Raw genomic sequence first — 16,722 nt, forward strand, 5'->3', positions numbered from 1 at the left:
GCACACATGGGTGCTGGGCCCCGTTGGCCCCTCCTCTGATCTGTAGGCAGGACCTCCTGCGGGCTGGGTGTTTACTCAGCCGCCGTGGGCATCTTCCAGCTCTAACTGCTCACAGCCTCTCCCCTCGGTGACTCTGAGAGCAGCAAAGGGGAGAACAACTTGTGCCGGGAAACCTCGAGGCCAGGCTTAAGCTTATTGGAAGAAACTGAGACAATTATGAGCCATGAGGAAACTGGTGTTCTCTGCTTTCTTTGGCAGAGAGCAGAAAACCCGTCTTGAGCCTGGATTTAAGCTGAGGAGAGGCAGGAAACTGCTGTGCCTGCAAAGAGTCTTGGGGAGAGAATGCAGGCTTTCTGTGGACCTACTAAGGGCCAGGCATGGCGCTGGACACCTTCATCCATGCAGTGACAGCTCATCATGCCTCCTGTGTGCAAGTACTGATGTATTGGGTTGGCCAAAATGTTTGTTCAGGTTCCCCGTAAGAGGGTAGAGCAAAACCTGAATGAACTTTGTGGCCAACCCAACAGGAAAAGGGACACAGGCAAGAAAAGACAGACGGGGTCCCTGCCCCAGGGAAGAGGTGGGTAGCAGATAAGAGGAAATGAAAACAAAAGCACAAATCATCTCATGGATGGATGTCATGATAAAGGAAAGCAAAACAAAAGTATAAGGGGACGGGCTTATTCAGAAAGTCCTCTGAATGAGGAGAAATGACCTGCCAAAGGAGATGAGCATTTCAGGTGGCAGGAACTCTGCCTGAACGATCACCTACATCCCGTCTGCTCAGCCTCACCACAAGTCTGAGCTCTGAACATCGTCCCCATAGTACAGGTGACAAATCTGAGGCTTAGGGAGAGAAAGTGGCTCACCCCAAGATCACGGCAGTGGGAGGATTTGAGCCAGCCCTTCAAAGTCCACGCTCCTCCTTGCAACCTGGTCCTCCTGCCCTGGACACAGGCCGAGTGACCCAGCCTTTCACACTCTTCCCAGACTCAGCGAGGTGAAAATGTGAGCATGCCTTTCTCCAGATCCCTTACAGGGGTGGCCTGTAAGCCCACAGTGACAGAGAGCCAGGAGCCGAGGCGGCTAATGTCTTACCATTCAGAATCACCCTAAAAGGTGTTTTCCTGGGACATCCCCTGTGAGCCTGTGTGACTGGGAGCCACAGGGGAAAGCCCATCTGCTTGAGCAGCAGAACCTGGACAACTTCCTGGTGCGTCCTCCCATCTACTGAAGGGCTCCCAGGAGACCTGTCTGTGCTCACTGTCTGTGGTCTGAGAGGGGCAGGGACACCATGGGACTTGTGAGCTGCCGTCCTTGTTGCTAGGGGTGATAGGCTGAACAGGAGCTCTGCCGGAGCTAACAGCCATCTCTCCTCCCACTCCTCTACAGCTCCCTTCATCAGATTAGTCCAGGGTTGGGAGCCTGTGAGCTCACAGGGCAGGGGAATACACAGAGGCCTCTGCAAACTTGTGGGGTTCACATGGTGAGTGATGTGGTGAGATCCAAGGTCAAGGGCTGGCCAATTTCTGAAACCTTATTCATGCCTTCATACCAGGACGGTAAGTCCTATGACACGGCCATTTAAAAAGATCTCTAACATTCTTTGTGATAATGAGTTAATCTCAAGGTATAGGTAATAATTAACTTACATACACATTCTATTATGGGGGTATTTTATTTTATTTTTTAATGGGGAACTTTTAATTTTTATTTCTTTATTTATTTTCGGCTGTGCTGGGTCTTCATTACCACTAGGGCTTTTCTTTAGTTGTGGCAAGCAGGGGTTGCTCTGTAGTTATGGTGTGTGGGCTTCTCATTGCGGTGGCTTCTCTTGCTGTGGAGTGTGGGCTCTAGAGCTCAGCCTCAATAGCTGTAGCTCAGAGTCTTAGTTGCCCCTGGGTATGTGGGATCTTCCCATACCAAGGATCGAACCTGTGTCGCCTGCACAGACAGGAAGACTCCTTACCACTGAGCCACCAGGGAAGCCCCCTGGGAGTACTTCAAAGTGAATCATCACAAGAGTAGTTTGACCCCTAAGTGCGTTCATGAACCAGCAGCATGGGCGCCACCCAGGAACACATTAGAATTGAAGACCCTCAAGCCCTTCTCCAGACATGGAAGAGAATCTGCACTTTAGCAAGATCCCCAGGTGATTTGTATGCACGTGTGGAATTTTTAAAAGAAGGTATAATCATAACTCTCATAAAACATAAAATGAATCTGGGTCAAAGATTTTATTTAACTCATTAATTAATGAGGAAACCACTAAGATGTTCTAATCACTTAGAGGAGAATGCAAAAAGTAGACACAAATATAGGTCATCAGGAATCTGAATTAATTTACAAATAGGTACATTACTGGAAAAAAAAAAATCCACAGAGCAATAATCAATTGCATTGCATTAGATACAATTTACATGTCTATGCTGCTGCTGCTGCTGCTAAGTCACTTCAGTCATATCTGACTCTATGCGACCCCATAGACGGCAGCCCAACAGGCTCTGCCGTCCCTTGGATTCTCCAGGCAAGAACACTGGAATGGGTTGCCATTTCCTTCTCCAATGCATTAAAGTGAAAAGTGAAAGTGAAGTCGCTCAGTCGCCTGGACAAGCATAATTTACATAGCCATCAATTTTTCTACAACTTCAAAGTTGTAAAATATCTGAGATAATGAAAGATGGAAAAAAAAAAAAACAAAACAAAAGCCAGAACCATCTTTGGACAGGATACCCCGTAATCTCTGTCTTTTTTTCCCCTTTCTTTCCCTCCCTCCCTCCCTCCGTCCCACCCTATCTTAGTCTTTCCCAATTTTTCTTGACACATAATAAAGTTTGATAAGCCCTGTCCTACACCAATTCTGTCTTCCGGCATGCCCGGACCCGATAACCTCTACAGATCATGACTAGAGGGAACTTTTTAGCAAATCTCAGTGCTTTCAGGGCTCTACTGGAGAATTAGCAGGTGGGCCAGACCAGGCTTCAGAGCAGCACTGGCTCAAATAACAGAGCAGAAATTCAGAGGCCTATAGGATCTGAGGTGCCACCTACTGCTGGTAGAGTTAATTTGTGTTCTCTAAAACACTTCATTTGGGACGCAAAGATAAAAATGTGTGTACTTGTCAGCTTTCATTTCTATCCTGTTGTTGTTCAGCCGCTAAGTCATGTCTGACTCTTTGCAACCCCATGGACTGCAGCACGCCAGGCTTCGCTGTCCTCCACTATCTCCTAGAGTTTGCTCAAGTTCATGTCCATTGAGTTGGTAATGCCCCCCAATCATCTCATCCTCTGCCGCCCTCTTCTTCTTTTGCCTTCAATCTTTCCCAGCATCAGGGTCTTTTCCAATGAGTCGGCTCTTCACACCAGGTGGCCAAAGTATTGGAGCCTCAGCTTTAGTATCAGTCCTTCCAATGAATACTCAGGGTTGATTTCCTTTAGGATGGACTAGTCTGATCTCCTTGCAGTCCAAGAGATCCTCAAGAGTCTTCTCCAACAGGACAGTTCAAAAGCATCAGTTTTTCAGTGCTCTGCCTTTTATATGGTTCAACTCTCACATCTGCACCTGACAAACAGAAAAAAAAAAAAAACCTAACATTTCTACCCTAGGCAGGACCAATTGCACCAATTGGAAATTCATCTGCAGAGGCAGTGACTCCATACTCCAGCTTCTCCTCAGTATTAAGGGTCTGTTAATTAGTAGAGTGGATGTTAAAAAGGGGTTTTCATGGCACATGGGTAGTGAAGATACGTGAATTAGCTAGAATCTGGTGGCAACATTTCCAGCCTGAATGAGGTATGAGAATGCAGTGAGCCAAGCAAAGGCTTCCCAGACTTGGTTCCTGAATGGTCTGTATGTAGCCACTGACAGGGCAGGTTCTTCTCTGGCTATTCTAACTGGAAGCATAGCCGAGCATTACTGTTGTCACTGTTGACTCAGGTAGAACTTTCATTGATGATGCCGTCAGAACATCTGAAAAGACAGAGACCCAGGTCCTCACTGAGCTCATGGGAGTTGCCTGGCTGGCTGGTTACTTGCAGCAACTGCCCACAGGTGGGAGTCCATTCTGCCTGTGACTTATCTTAATGGAACCTGGTGTTGAGGCTGAGGGAGACAATCTGAGCTCTCATCTGTCCCTTAGCTTTTGCCTATCAGTATTTACAAAAAAGAACTACTCATTCTGTTTAAGTAGAGTGGCTTAGGGGCCTGGAGAATGGAGCAAATGGTTAGGATTTGCGGCTAGTTTTGTCGTTGCTCTTCTAGGGTAGATCATCGCAGAGGCTGAGAAACAGAATGGCAGAGAGCAGGTCTGGAGTTGAATCCCGGCTCCATTCCTCCATGGCCCTTAACTGAGCTGCTTGTTTACACCCTGCTGGGCACCAGGAATGGGGCTGGGGTTGTGAAAAACCCAGTGGATATGAATGTTGGGGGTTCATAGAGTCAGGGAAGAGCATGAGATGAAACATCACAAATATTGTGTTGTAAGTTACCATCATGATAGCGCCATGGAAGGAAGATTTATTGTGCAAAGGACTATATAGGGGAAGACCTTTCCTTGTCTGAAGAATCAAAAGACTTCCCAGGAGAAGCAGAGACTTAAGAGTGAGTCGGAGGTAGAGGGTACTAATCAAGCAGAAGAAACAGCAGAGACAAAGGCCTTAAGGTGGGAGGGGTTTGGTCCACTCTAGAGATGCAAAGGGGCTTCCCAGGTGACGCTAGTGGTAAAGAACCCACCTGCCAATGCAGCAGACATAAGAGATGTGGATTCAGTCCCTGGGTTGGGAAGATCCCCTGAAGGAGGGCACGGCAACCCATTCCAGTATTCTTGCCTGCAGAATCCCCATGGACATAGAAGCCTGGTGGGTTATAGTTCATAGGGTCACAAAGAACTGGACGTGACTGAAGAGACTTAACACGCATGCACACACAGAGATGCAAAAAAGGCCCGTGTGAGCAGTGTCCCTCAGTTGTTTGTAGGCTGGCAAGCTACCTGGTGCACTGCTAAAAATGAACCTTCTTGAATCTCACTTCCAGAAATTCTGATTCCATGGGTTTAGGGTGGGGACCTACAGATCTGCATTTTTAACAACCACATCAGGAGGTGTCAGAGAGTAATGTTGCTTTGGGCCACACTTTGGATGATATTGTCATAGAGCCCGATGAGAGTGGCACAAAATAAATACAGCTCATTTAACTTCTCTATGTAGCTCTCATTTCAAATCTAACACTGGGGGTGTAAGATGGCAAGAGTATTAGAGCAGTGGTATCCAGGGCCGAGCACAGAGCCTGACATGCGGCAGGTATTCAACAGATCATTGCATATCTGTTATTGTCCTTCTCTGATGTTCTGGAGGAGTGAGGACAAGGCTAGGAGTCAAATGATCTATAGTCCAGCCTCAAATGGGTCACTGACTTACCACCTCACCTTGGGAAAACCCCTCTCTTTCTGAGTGAGTAAACCACAGTTTCCCTATCTGTAAAAGGAAGAAAGTATGATCAGGTGACACTTAGGTCAACTATCATCTGCCATCTTGGATTGCCCACCTTGTGGGGCCCAGGGCTCCCACACCAAATTCAGTGATCCTTGACCTGGCTGCTCATTAGAACCATCAAGAAGGCTTTAAAAATACCAATTAGGGGACTTCCCTTGTGGTCCAGTGGTTAAGAGTCCGCCTGCAAATGCAGGGAACATGTGTTTGATCCCTGGTCTGGGAAGATCCCACATACTATGTGGGTCAAGTAAGCCCATGGGCTGCAACCTCTGGCCTGTGTGTGCTCTAGAACCCACATGCCTATAACAGGAGAAGCCACCAAAAGGAGAAGCATGTTCACTGCACCTAGAGAGTAGCCTCTGCTCACTGCAACTAGAGAAAGCCCGTGTGCAGCAATAAAGACCCAGTGCAGCCAAAAATAAATTAAAAAATATATATATACCAATACCAATTAGGGACTTCGCTGGCAGTCCAGTGGTTAGGACTCTGCATATCCAATGCAGGAAGCATGGATCTGATCCCTGGTCAGGGTAAGATTCTGTATGCTGCGTGGCATGGCCAAAAAAGTTTAAAATAAATAAATACCAATTAAATCAGAATCTCTTGAGGGTGAGTCCCAGGCATTGGTAACTTTTCAGCTCCCCAGGCAAATCCAATGAGAACCAGTGATCTAATTCCTTGAATCCCCCTTACTTACAGAAGGGTTTAAAAAGGGGCTTCAGAGAGCACCCCAGCTAATAAGAGCCTTAGACATTATCCAGCACCTCACCCCGACCCTGTTTTTTAAAAACAATTTTGATATAAAATTTTAAGAATCTTGTCTGAGAAAAATGAATATTGTTTAAACAAAATCAGGTAATTCAGAATGGCTTCTCACCTAACCCTGCCATCCCCAAAGGTCACGGTATTTGGTGTAATCAACTTTATTGAGGTATAATTTACATGCCATAAAATGCACACATTTAAACTGTATGGTTGGATGAGTTTTGACAAATGTATTTCCCTCCCCCTCACCCACTCCTCACCTCCCACTTCCCACCAACTCCCATGAGACAACACTTTAAAGAGTTTTCATTTTACCCTCTTGGGTGGTTTCCCCATGTCGTGATCTTTTCTTGATACTTTTTGATTTATCTATTTTAGATTTGGGGTCATATCATTAATCCTCAACCCGCATACTGCTGAAAGCAAAGAGGAACAGAACTAATAATTCCACAGAACAACAGGTGTTAACGGGTTTGTCCTGGGTCAATTGGGGGGATCTGGTTGAGCAAACATTCTCTATTGATGCCTATCATTGATGGCTGAGGATTCAACTTAGCTACCCCATCTCTAGCTCACTTCCTCTCCCCAAGTGTTGCTAATTCTGTTCCTATTTCAGTTTCCCTGTTGCTTAACTTTGAAATTTTAACTAATATTTGTAACCCTATATTGCTGGGCCCATTTGATAAGGATAGCTCTGTTTCCTGCCCCCCACTCCCATTTCTGTTCCCTTTTACCTCCTAATTTCTTTTCTCTTTTCTCTTTGTGTTTATCCTATCAAGGTTGATAGCATTTACTTCTATTTTGCAGTCATTATCAAGCCTTTCCTATTTTGTCTATGAAAGACCCAAGGCCCAGGGTTTACATTATGTTCATGATGCGACCTTTATCCTGTGAGCCTACAGTGTATATTGTGATTGATCATAGCTTCTGCATGTTTACACTATGGTTATCCCTGAGTCTCTCCCAGGAAGATGCTCCCAACATCAGCACTAAATGAATTCTCCTTTCTTACTCTTTATCAGTTCTTCTAAATCACCTCAAAATTTAGTTTCCTTCATATGCGAACCATTGATTACTGGTTGGAATTTTTTTGGGGGCGGATTTTCTTTTTTCCAGTTGGATTTTTTTTTCTTCCTCTCTCCTTCTTGGTGTTTCATCTTCCTCCTTGGTGTTTCTCTTCCTTTCTCCAGTAAGAGAAATACTTGCCACTTCACCATATTCCTAAAATCATCCGGCCTCCTTTGATATACTGCTTGAAATCTGTTTCTTTCTTCTTTCTAGTTTTATTATACATGGGTCCCTGATTCTTTCCTCTTACCGTTCTGAGTGTTTCATGGGCTGGCTGCCTACCAGTCATCCTGGAATTCTTTTATATTAGATTGCTGGATTAATGCTACCAGTTTTTATCCTTCACAGTTTTCAAGTTGTTTTGCTGAAACACATGTTCAAATAACTTCTCAGAAAGGCAGCATGGGAGGTAATTTCTGAGTCCTTGAATATCTGAAAATGAGGGGTTTTTGGCCTTCACTCTTGACTAATAGTTTGGCTGGGTATAGAATTCCAGGTTCAAAGCCATTTATACTTAGCACTTACAGAATATTAGCAAAAAGATTAAAAACAGTCTCTGGCATAAGGCAACCAGTGTCAAATAAAAACTTTACAATCTACTGGACCCAACAAGTCACTGAACCTCTCTGTGCCTCAGTTTTCTCATCTATAAACAGAGATAAAAAAAAAAAGTGCTAATTTATGGAGTTGTGATGAAGATTAATTTATGCATGAAAAGTGCTCAAAATAGTGCCTGCACATAGCAAACATAAATTTTGTTGTTGTCTAGTCTTTAAGTCATGTCCAGCTCTTTTACAAACCCCATGGACTATACCTGCCTGGCTTCTCTGTCCATGGAATTTCCTAGGCAAGACGCCATTTCCTTCTCTAGGGGACCTTCCTGACCTAGGGATCAAACCTGCATCTCCTACTTTGGCAAGCGGATTCTTTACCACTGAGCCACCAGGGAAGCCAAGCATCAATAGTAAGCTATTATTCTTCTGTCTTCTATTGAAACTGATGAGAATTACAGCATCAGTCTGATCCTGCTTCACTGTCAGTCAAAGACACATGTTCTGATTCCTTGTAAGTCAATGTTCTGGTCTCTGTAGAAATGTTCAGAATTTTTTCTAAACTTTGATTTTTGATTTTTTAAAATTACTTCTTTGACTACTACTTCTGCTTCATTGACTAAGCTAAAGTCTTTGACTATGTGGATAACCATAAACTATGGAAAATTCTTAAAGAGATGGGAATACCAGACCACATTACCTATCTCCTGAGAAACCTGTATGCAGGTCAAGAAACAACAGTTAGAGCCAGACATGGAACAACAGACTGGTTCAAAATTGGGAAAGGAATTCAACAAGGTTGTATATTGTCATACTGTTTATTTAACTTTTATGCAGAGTACATCATGCAAAGTACTGGGATGGATTAATCACAAGCTGGAATCAAGATTGCCTGGAGAAATATCAACAACTTCAGATATGCAGACGATACCACTCGAATGGCAGAAAATGAAGAGGAACTAAAGAACCTCTTGATGAAGGTGAAAGGGAGAATGAAAAAGTTGGCTTAAAACTCAACATTTGAAAATTAAGATCATGGCATCCAGTCCCATCACTTTATGGCAAATAGATGGGGAAAGGTGGAAACAGCAACAGATTTTATTTTCTTAGTTTCCCAAATCACTGCAGACAGTGACTGCAGCCACAAAGTTAAGACACTTGCTCCTTGGAAGAAAAGCTATTACAAACCTAGACAGCATATTAAAAAGCATATTAAAGATACATTGCTATGTTGCAAAGGTCTGTATAGTCAAAGCCATGGTTTTTTTCCCAGTAGTCATGTACAGATGTGAGAGGTGGACCATGAAGAAGGCTGAGCACTGAAGAATTGATGCTTTTGAGCTGTGGTGCTGGAGAAGATTCTTGAGAGTCCCTTGGACAGCAAGGAGATCAAACCAGTCAATCCTAAAGGAAATCAACCCTGAATATTCATTGGAAGGTCTGATGCTAAACTGAAGCTCCAATACTCTGGCTACCTAATGGGAAGAGTCAACTCATTGGAAGAGACCCTGATGCTGGGAAAGACTGAAGGCAGGAGGAGAAGCGGATGACAGAGGATGAGATGGTTGGATAGCATCATCGACTCAATGGACTGAGTTTGAGCAAACTCTGGGAGATGGTGAAGGACAGGGAAGCCTGGTGTGCTGAAGTTCATGGGGTTGCAAAGTTGGACCTGACTTAGTGACTGAACAACAGCAACAATTTATGCTAAGCTTTAGCAAGGATTATTTACTTAGTCCTCGTGCAAATTGGGTTGGTCTTGTTTTATCTCCATTTTATAAGAAAGACCTTACAGCAAGGAGGTGGCTAGAATCTGGACTCAGAGGATTCTTATGTCTAATGTCTAATGTCTTAACTCTCAGATCTGACTCTTCTCTCTGATTTTTCCAAATGCCCCTGGAGGCATTTCTACAGGGGACACCCCTGTAAGCACAACCCTGGCCCATGGCCTGGCACAATCCTGGACCCATTCAGCTCCCATCATCTTGATCTTGGCTCCTCAAGAGCCACATGGGCATGTAGCTCCTCAAGGGTCACTCTCCCCTCCTTCTTCTGTCTAGCCCACCCTCTCTGAGCATGGCACAGATCGAGCATGCTGGCAGCTTCCCAGGGACAGTTCATAGGAAAGACTCAGGTGCTGCCTGATCACAGTGAGTGCTCCCTAATCATCAGGGAGCACTGTCTTTACTGTAACTGAAGTCTGCTTCTCAGGAAAGGGGTGGTGGCAGCACAGGCAGGGCCCAGGTGTGCACACGAAGATCTGTTCGGAGACCCAGTGCATCATTGGCTGGTGGTATAAACAGCTGCTGAGGCCTTGCCTGGAGAAAGCTGGGAGATGGAGGAGGTGAGAAGGAAGCCCACATCTCTGGGCCCAACAGGAAGCCCGGCAGGCATATTCAGATGGAAACCAGCTATAACTGGGTAGTACCTCTGGGGCCCCCTTGCAGGGTGGCTGGCTCAGTGGTGAGAGGCCCGTGGCCGGAAGATGAAGTGGTGACGAGGTGACAGACAGGAGGCCCTGCAGGCGGGGAGACAGGCGGGTGATCACAGTGCGTGTTTCATTAGCTACCAACTGAGGATTTGCGGAACTTTCCTTTGCTGTCTCAGCAGGTAGCTAGATTTTTAAAAATAAATTCCAGGACATCAAGCTCAAATTTCCAGAGCAGCGTCCCCAGGCCCCAGGCTGGCACAACTGTGTGATGAGCAGAGTTCATTCACCTAAGCCTTACCTTAGGTGCCCTCCTCCCCTGCTCAGAGCTCTCACCTCTCAGATCTTGGGCATTTCCTTGTATTCCCCCAGGAGCTTTTGTCCAAGCAAATCCCAGTCCTTCTGTGGCCTGCTCCCAGCTGCCAGCTTCAGGTCTTCTCAGCATCTCATACCAAAGTTGCATGGGGCTGGGGGAGCAGTGCCATGGAAAGGCCAGGTATAGAACAGAACCGATGGGTCAAGGCTCGTGGCTTAAGGTTTCACCATCCCCAAGGACATCTGTGAACCCCCAAAGGAGTCAGATCCTCTAATGGTGGGACATCCAGCAGCTGGACCATCTCTACAGGAAAACACTCAGCACAAAGCATGCTTGTCCATGACAGCGGGTCCCAGAGCTAGAATTCCAGAGCCGAGAAGAGCCCGCAGGATGTCCTATCTCACTCCTTCCATTTTAAAAGATCTGGGGACCAAGCCTCAGGGAAGTGAGGTGACTTGCTCTCTCTCTCTAACACATCTAGGAAGCTGCTGAGACACTGAGCCAACATTCAGTTTCCTGGGGCGTGGCCCTGACCGGCCACAGGCAGCCAACTGAGCATGGGCAGCTTTCCCCAGCCAGGGAACCACCAAGAATTCCATGCAGGCCACCCAGATTCCTGGCAGCTGCCAGCCCCACCTCAGCCCTGACCTGGTGGCCTGGGCCGCTTCCCTGCCAACTCCATGTTCCCACTTGGAGCTGAGCAGTCTGAGTCTCCAATCGTTCCAGACACAACAAGGACTGAGCAGTTCTACTCTGGCTCGCCAGGAGGGTTTGCAGCCAAGCCGAGCTCCTCCAGGGGCAGAGAGCTGACCGGGACGTCAGACACAGCTTGCCTTTGGCTATCCCCAAGGTCGTGTCTGCTCTACTCTGGCTGTTTTACCAGCTCAGCCACCCCTGTCAGAGTCTCCTCTCTACCTGGGCCTACCCCACCCTCCAGGTCTCATTGTTGCTTTATCCATGGAGCCACTGCTCCCTTGGTCTGTAACATATTCTTTTGCTGTCCCCTCCAGCTTGCCTTTCTACATCATCAAATACAGTAGTGCTGTATCCCCATTCAACCTTCACCTTCAAGTTCCAATAGCACTTTGTGTGCTCTGTATAACAGATTTAGTGCTTTGTTTTACTTTACATACTCCATTCTTGACTGTGAGCTGTCACTGTGATTTGGTTTCAGTTACTTACACTTCAGAATCTAGCTCACTGTCTGAGCAAACATGCTGTTTGGTGAATGAGAAAAAAGATGGACAGAGGGATGGATGAATGGATATTGGATGGATGATGTATGTCAGTTCAGTTCAGTCGCTCAGTCATGTCCGACTCTTTGAGACCCCATGGACTGCAGCACGTCAGGCCTCCCTGTCCATAACCAACTCCTGGAGTTTACTCAAACTCATGTCCATTGAGTCAGTGATGCCATCCAACCATCTCATCCTCTGTTGTCCCCTTCTCCTCCCACCTTCAATTTTTCCCAGCATCGGGGTCTTTTTAAATGAGTCAGTACTTTGCATCAGGTGGCCAAAGTATTGGAGTTTCAGCTTCACCATCAGTCATTTCAATGAATATTCAGGACTGATTTCCTTTAGGATGGACTGGTTAGATCCCTTTGCAGTCCAAGGGACTCTCAAGAGTCTTCTCCAACACCACAGTTCAAAAGCATCAATTCTTCTGTGCTCAGCTTTCCTTATAGTCCAACTCTCACATCCATACATGACTACTGGAAAACCATAGCTTTGACTAGAGGGACCTTTGTTGGTAAAGCAATGTCTCTGTTTCTTGATATGCTGTCTAGGTTGGTCATAACTTTTTTCCCAAGGCGCAAGTGTCTTTTAATTTCATGGCTGCAATCACCATCTGCAGTGATTTTGGAGCCCCCCAAAATAAAATCTGTCATAGTTTCCTCTGTTTCCCCATCTATTTGCCATGAAGTGATGGGATCAGATGCCATGATCTTAGTTTTCTGAATGTTGAGCTTTAAGCCAACTTTTCCAGTCTCCTCTTTCACTTTCATCAAGAGGCTCTTTCTTCTTCACTTTCTGCCATAAGGGTGGTGTCATCTGCAAATCTGAGGTTATTGATATTTCTCCCAGAAATCTTGATTCCAGCTTGTGCTTCATCCAGCCTGGCATTTCATATGATGTACTCTGCATATAAGTTAAATAAGCAGGGTGACAATATACAGCCTTGACATACTCCTTTCCCTATTTGAAACCAGTCTGTTGTCATGTCCAGTTCTAACTCTTGCTTTCTGACCTGCATACATATTTCTCGAGAGGCAGGTCAGGTGGTCTCTTTAAGAATTAAGTATGTATGGATAAATGGATGTCAGCTGGTGGCTGGCTGAATACAAGAATGAAAGAATAAAAGGATAAATGGATGGATGCTAAATAAACAAATAGGTGGATAGATGTCGGACAAATGGATGGGTGGATGTTGGCTAGCTGGCTGGCTGGCTGGCTGGCTCTATAGATGGATGGATAGAAGGAAGGATAGAAGGGTGACTGGGTGAATAAATGGAATGATGGAAGAAAGAATTAGTGAATAGATGGATGGATGGGTAGAAGAAAGAAAGGAAGGATGAGTGGATGGATGGATGGTTCATCCATTTGATAGGACAGCCAAAGACCTCTTATCTCATATATGTGGGATTTCTATTTTCCCATTGCAGAGCTACTGAAGGTCCAAAGTACAAGGTTTTGTTTTGTTTTGTTTTCCAGAGAAGCTCTCTGTCCCTCGTGTCCTCCTAAGTCAATTCAGAGAGAAGAAAGCAAGAGTTTTTGGCCCCACTTGATGGATAAGGAAGTTGAGATCTAGAGTCATTTAGGATTCATTCATGGATACCCAGCTAGTTTAAAGCAGAGTGAAAATCAGACCTCTAGCTTCTCGACTCTCAGGTCTGAGCTACATATGTATGTGTACATATATAACTTTAATGAAGCATCTGAGAGTAAATTTAGAGACTTTTGCCTCTAAGTAGTTCAGCATGTGTTTACCCAGTCTTTCTATTTTACAATCATGGTATAGTTATCAAAAATCAGGAAATTAGCCATTCTACAGTAGTATTTCATCTGCAGACCTTATTTAGACCAGCTGACCCACTAATATCCTTTTCCTATCCAGGCTCCAATGCAGGGTCCCATGTGCATTTGGTTGCTGAATTACTTTAATCTCCTTTAATTGGAAACTGTTTCTCAGCTTTTAAAAAAATTTTCATGACCTAACATTTTTAAGAGAATCAGCCAGTTATTTTTCAGATGCCCCTTGATATGGGCTTGTCCGATGATTCCTCTTGATGAGATTTGGGTTACTCAACATTGGCGGGCTGCCACAGAAACGATGCTCTCCTTCCCGGGGCGTCATCTCAGGAAGGACACGATGATTCGTTCCCTCACTGGTGAAGTTATCCTTGATCCCCAAGAGGTGGTGTCTGCCAGTTTTCTCCAGCGCAAAGTTATTCTCTTTCCCTTTGTAAAATGGTATCATATGAGAAGCTATTATGAGACTACGTAAGTGTTTTGCTTCTCATGATACATTTGCCCACAAGTTTAGCATCCATTGATGTTTCTTGCCTAAAACAGCTATCATCCTGCCGCTGCTGCTGCTGCTAAGTCGCTTCAGTCGTGTCCGACTCTGTGCGACCCCATAGACGGCAGCCCACCAGGCTCCCCCGTCCCTGGGATTCTCCAGGCAAGAACACTGGAGCGGGTTGCCTGCATGAAAGTGAAAGTGAAGTCGCTCAGTCGTGTCCGACTCTTAGCGACCACATGGACTGCAGCCCACCAGGCTCCCCCGTCCCTGGGATTCTCCAGGCAAGAGCACTGGAGCGGGGTGCCTGCATGAAAGTGAAAGTGAAGTCGCTCAGTCGTGTCCGACTCTTAGCGACCCCATGGACTGCAGCCCACCAGGCTCCTCCGTCCACGGGAAAGGTGATTGTCTAATCCAACATTCCTTCTACAGGTGGAAGAAGGAATAGACTAGAAGGACATTCCTTCTATTAGGTGGAATCCTTTTTTAAATAAGAGTTTTTTCTTCTCTCTGATTTATTCAGTCATTTATCTATATCAGTAGAGAGTCAGAGGTTCCTCCTTTACTGTGGGTTAAAATATATTACTATAATTAATTAGTAAATTAACATTTTATCTTGAAATAATTCTAGACTCCCAGGAAGTTGCAAAGACAGCATATAAGGTCTCGTGTACCCTTTGTTCAGTTTCTTTCAATGGTTGTGTCTTACACAACTGTAGTGCAAGGTTAAAGCCAGAGAACTGCACTGGTGCAATATGGGTGCATAATTGTGTCATTTTATCATGTGTGTGCATTCATGGAACCACTGCAGTCAAGATACAGCTTGACCATCTCGAAGATCTGCCTGGGCTCTTCTTCTACACTCAGGCCTCTCTGTCTCCCCAACCATCCCCTGCTCATGGCAATTATCCATTTGTTCTCCATCTCTGTACTTATATCACTTCAAGAACATTACATAAATGAAATAACTCAGAGTGTGACCTTTGGAGACAGGATTTTTTGCTCAGCATAACATCCTTGAGGTTCATTCAAGTTATGTGTCTCAAAATCTCATTCACTTTTATTGCTGGGTAGTGTTCCATGGTATGGAGTTACCAAGTTTGTTTAGCCATTCACCTTTTGAAGATATTTGGTTGTTTCCAATTTGGGGCTATTACAAATACAGCTGCTGTGAAGTCATGTACAGTACAGGTTTTTGTACGGACATGTTTTCCTTTCTCTGGGCCAAGTTCCCAGAAGTGTAATTGCTAGGTTGTATGGTCAGTGTATGTTTAGATTTGGAAGAAACCACCAAACTTTTCCACAGTGGCTATGCTATCTTTGTTTCCATCAGCAGTGTATGAGTGCTCCTGTTTCTCTGTATTCTCGACATTAGTATTGTGACCTTTTAAAAAAAGTTTTAGCCATTCTCCTAACTGTGTAGTGATAATCTCACTGTGACCTTAATTTGTATTTCCTTATTATTTTTAAAATTTTTACTGAAATATAGCTTATTTACAATGTTGTGTTAGTTTCAGGTATACAGCAAAGTGATTCAGTAATACATGTATATGGATATATATTCTTTTTCAGATTATTTTCCATTACAGGTTATTATAAGATATTGAGTATAGTTTGCTATGCCATAGAGTAGGTCCGTGTTGGTTATCTACTTTATATATAGTATTGTGCATATTTTAATCCCAAACTCCTAATTAATTTGCATTTCCTTAATGGCTAATGCTACTTCCCTGGTGGTTCAACGATAAAGAGTCAGCCAGCAATGCAGGAGACCTGGGTTCAATCCCTGGGTTGGAAAGATCTCCTGGAGAAGGGAATGGCAACCCATTCCAGTATTCTTGCCTGGAGAATTCCCTGGACAGAGGAGCCTGGTGGACTACATTCCATGGAGTTGCAAAGAGTCGGACACAACTGAGAGATGAACATTTCATTTCATTTCAGTGATGTCTAACGTCTCTTCATGTGCTTATTTGCCATCCATGCCTCCTTGTTGGTGCAATGTCTCTTCACGTCTTTTGCCCACTTTGTACTTGGATTGTTTCGTTACTTACTGTTGAAAATGAAAGTGAAGTCACTCAGTCATGTCCGACTCTTTGCGACCCCGTGGACTGTAGCCCACCAGGCTCCTCTGTCCATGGGATTTTCCAGGCAAGAATACTGGAGCGGGTTGCCATTTCCTTCTCCAGGGACCGACTGTTGAGTTTCGACAGTTTGTTATATCTGAGTAGGAGTCCTTTGTCAGATAGGTGTTTGCAAATATTTCTCCCTTATTACTTATTTAGGTGTTCAACTTGCCCTTATTGACCTTTAAAAGAAAGTTTTCAAGGTGTTTGAAAGTTGTTTTCTTTAGACCTACCATGCGCTTGCTGGCACTTGTCAAGAGCTGTGAATATATAAGACATAAGGCAGGGTCCTTGCCCATGAAGGGCTCAGTCTAGTGTCCAAGAGCAGAGAACAAAACAGATCATTTCAACACAGTGCAGTCAACGGCACGGAAAAGACATGGATGGTGTGGGACCACCAAGGTGAGGAAGATTGGTCAGGGGAGATGGGCGGGAGCCGGAAGGATGAGTCTGCTCCTGT

Source organism: Bos mutus, chromosome 10 (genome assembly GCF_027580195.1).
Source record: "Bos mutus isolate GX-2022 chromosome 10, NWIPB_WYAK_1.1, whole genome shotgun sequence".
Classification (NCBI taxonomy): Eukaryota; Metazoa; Chordata; class Mammalia; order Artiodactyla; family Bovidae; genus Bos; species Bos mutus.